The 4,246-nt window shown below is 33.1% G+C and overlaps 1 pseudogene; it reads right to left on the reverse strand.

Annotated features, from left to right (window-relative positions):
* Positions 1-1,306: 1,306 nt before the first annotated feature.
* LOC149895567 (uncharacterized) lies at positions 1,307-2,483 on the reverse strand (annotated as a pseudogene).
* Between the last annotated feature and the right edge of the window lie 1,763 nt (positions 2,484-4,246).

Genomic DNA, 4,246 nt, shown 5'->3' on the forward strand with positions numbered 1-4,246 from the left:
GTCTTGGTTAAATTTATTTGGGAAAACAGCCTTTCCACAGATGCACTTGAGTGTGGCAAGCACATAAAACTCAAAACTGTCGAAGTTAAATTTGGAAACATTTTGCTGCCATCACCCAAATGCATCTGGGCTATCTTTTTCCAGAAAGCTCCTACTTCTAAATTTTCATCTTCCGTGTTTAACTTCGTATTCCGAAGAAGCCGCCATTCGGTGTCAATCTGTTGGATAATATTTGAAGGTGCTATATTTGGGAACCTTCCCAATATGTCGGCGATGGATAGTATTTTGCCACTACAAACTATTTTTGGATCCATAAACTCCATTTTTTTCAAAATTTCCATATCATCTTCAAACGGAAATCGCTGTAATAGTTGTTTAATTGCCTCAATGTAAAACTCCAAACAGCGGAACTTGAATTGTTTTATTTCTTCGGGGCTGATTGTTAATGTTGGTGAAGATAATGTCGCCCCTACTTCAGCGCCTAAATACCAATCTTTTATATCCATGTACTTTCTGGGATTTTTATAGTCGATGTTTTTGTGATCATTTCTTGAAATGTATTCATCTTTCACATAACATCCCAAAATTGTGTAGATTACGGTCATGACCCTGTTGTAAATTATGTGTACATTCGTATTTTCTGATTGCATGGTTCTGTTTAGTTCGTTGAATATTCCTAAGGCATACGCCATAAATTGCAGATACAGCTTGTTCACTGGGTTTTCTAGCATTCTCAATATGTTTTCTGCAGCTTTAATACGGTCACTGAAAATAGCGTCCCTAAAGTACAACTTTAAGGCTTCGTATTGTTCTAGTAGCCTCTTTACTACTGCCTCTAAAGAGAGCCATCTTGTTTGAGAAGGTTGCAGTAATTTGTGTGGTTTTAGTTCCAAAAAATCTTGGAATTGTTTCAATAAGCCGGTACGTTTTGGGCTACCATTCAAATAGTTATACACATCCCGTGCTAGATCTTCGGGTTCTCGAGGCAATTTTAAGCAAGCGTTAGACGCTACAAGATGTACAGAATGGCATACACATTTCATAACGAAAAGGTGTGGTATGTCTTGTTTGAACTTCGTAGCAAGAGAATTGTTTTTTCCCATCATTACGTTGGCACCATCTGCGGCCAGCCCTATCATATTTTTTTTATATGGAATCCTCAAATCGGTCATTTTTTTTGTAATTATTTCATGCAATTTTTCGGCGTTACCTTCAAGAATTTCAAATATTTCAAAGAAAAAATCTTCCACCTGAAAAAGAATAGGGTTTAAAAAGTATAAAAGGTAACATATTTAAAATGAAAACTTTACATTATAAACATAATATTTACCTTCAGATTATTTCGAGCGATCCTCACAATTACTGCTAAATGCTTTTTTGTACTTTTATCAGTACTTTCATCAGCTGTTAACGAAAATTTATTTGTCTGCATGGCTTCAACCATGGTGTCAACGTCACTTCTTCCCAACACCTCCGAAATAATTTTTGTTGTTTTAGTACGTCCACAGGTAATCCTTTTTGCGACTTCAGAATCTGGGCATACTGCTCTTATTAAATCTGGGAAATGTTCGGACATTGATCGGAATATTATGTTCAACTATGAATGCGGCGATTCTAATTTCTGACTGTTTGACTAGTTTTTCTAACGATGTAGATTTTTTTGTAAACATCTGGTCTAGACTGTTGACCTCGAATTTTCAGCTTATTGCTTTCATGTTTTTTTGTCTCTTTGTGTCTTTTAATATCATTTTTACCCCCTCTCGTTATATTTATATCGCAAGAGCACACTTTACAATAAGCAAAATCTGGACCTGAAAAGAATATTTTTTAATGTAGCCTAAATATTGCAACAAAAATGCGTTAATTTCTCAAGACGAAAATACTGCCGTACTTTAAGAATACTTTTTTAAACTGGCAACTTTTATAGGCCGCCTTATAGATGATGAGTCTTAAAAACCAACTGTGCAAACAGTACTAAAAAAAACAAAAATATCATAGACCATAAAGCCTCAATGACTTTCTTGGATCAAAGTCAATAACTTTGCAGAATAGAACGCAGAAAAAAAATGTAGTCTGCATAGTCCAAAAATAATCATTTGAACTGTGAATTTAGAGTTCAAATTAGTTCAACACGTCAGTACTTTTGTGTGGTGTTGTGGAACTACAAAACAAAATGTCAAAATTACAAATTGATTACTGCACTACACGCACGAACTATTTACATGTGTATGCATACAAATCCAGGAGGTTTCCTGAATAACGAATGAAATGGGTTTTTTGTATTCAATAAGTTTTTATCATTGAGTAACTAAGTAAGGCTTTTATTATTATTTAAGTCCCCTTTGACCCTTACCTTTATTACTTTTTGATAACCATCCCTCAAACAGATCATCTTTTTCCCAATCCGGTTTATAGCTGACACTGTACTTCTTTTTCTTTGGGGGTGTATTTTGCACCTCTTGATCATTCTCAGAACTAGACATTCTAAGTTCTGACAATTACAGCTTTAAAACTTATATAATTAACACTTTAAAATGATGATACTTAGTAGACATGGGTAGGTAATGCGTGTAATGGTACAAAAGTAATATCACTTTGACACGTAATGCAACATCACGCATTACGCATCAGTTACAAACATCACTCGCATCACTCACTTTTTATATTTTGTTGTACATTTGCTTGCTTTCATTACAATTATTAACAAACAACATAAAAGTACGTGGCCAAGTATGAAGGAAAATCAACTACATTTTTTAAATATTTACATAAATTGTAATTTTACGATATGTAATAACTAATAAGTATTGCAGTTATTATTGCTATTTTTCAATATGATCTGTAATACTTCACGTAAATCACCTTAAACATTACTCTGTCATCATTTCATTAAAAATCGATCGGGTAATGTGTGATGTTACGGAGTAATATCACTTCCGTGGAAGAGATGCGTGATGTTGCATTACTATTTGACGTACTGTTTTGCGCATGTCTAATACTTAGAAACAAACAAAACTTTTCTCACTTCACAAAGTGCTCACAAGTAACAACATGTTTATCTCTGGTAACAACGAAGCAATCTAATACTGTTCATTTAAATACCTTACTTATCCTTAAAATTACTAGACTGAACTATGTCTCCTAATTTGGTCGTATAATAATTAGAAAACCCGGTTAGTCTGGTGTCCCAAAGTCTTGCTGTTTAATATTCAACTTTATTCCATTCCATGAAGGCATACTTTACACTACATACTGTACAAACTTATTACTTTTATGATTCGTTCGGTGGTTTGGTGATTCGTTTCACGCAGTTAGGGTTGCCAACCGTACTATAATATATAGTATTGTACTATATTTCGGGTCTGTGTACTATATACTGTTGAAAACATATATAGTACGCAAAAATACTATATTTTCAACACCAACAAATGTAACAAACAAATCCTTCATTAAAAAAAAATAAAAACGCGCCTTTTAATAGGCATGACGAAAGATTTTGAAATTCTCTTCCATAATGTGTGTATACGTTTACTATACAAGAAAAACCCTATATTTCGGTAATATACTTAGTTAAATTTAACGAAGATAAAAGCCATTTTTCAAAAAATATTTATTAACTGTGCCAAAACAGCTCGCAGGTGTCATGGCGTAGGCGTGACGTCACTGTTTAGTAAATACGTAATTATTTGTACGCATTGCGAAGAAAATTAAAAAAATATTTATTTAATATGTGTTATAGAAACGAATTACAAAGTTTATAAGTGGTGTGCAGTATTGCAGTGTGAATCCACATAAAAATAATGCTCAAAAATGTGTTAGTAACCATGTATTCGTGAATTCGCAATTATATTTCTGTTCTGAGTCGATAAAGCATACGTGAAACAATAGAAAATAAATAAAAATACGTATTCCCAACATATTCATAACAACAAAATACATCTGACGTGAGTTGTTTACTTAAGCGTGACGTCACGCGTGTTTTAGTCAAAATGGCGAACTGCAGAATTTCAATGTTTTATTTTATTGATAATCTCATTAATCTTAATGTTTTTAAGATTTCTAAGTCGCTATATTTAATTTATTTATTATACATTTTCCCTCAAAAACACTAATACGATCATTTATGGATACTGTCTTCATGCCTATTGTTAAGATGGCTAAGTCATATAACCTATTGCGCATATATACCAGTGGCGAGAAGAAAGAAACAGAAGTAGTGTATCATTGATAAAAAATGAGCTTTTGA

This window comes from Colias eurytheme, chromosome 31 (genome assembly GCF_061535395.1).
Source record: "Colias eurytheme isolate Ceu_HAF_F1 chromosome 31, ilColEury1 Martin Lab GWU primary, whole genome shotgun sequence".
Classification (NCBI taxonomy): Eukaryota; Metazoa; Arthropoda; class Insecta; order Lepidoptera; family Pieridae; genus Colias; species Colias eurytheme.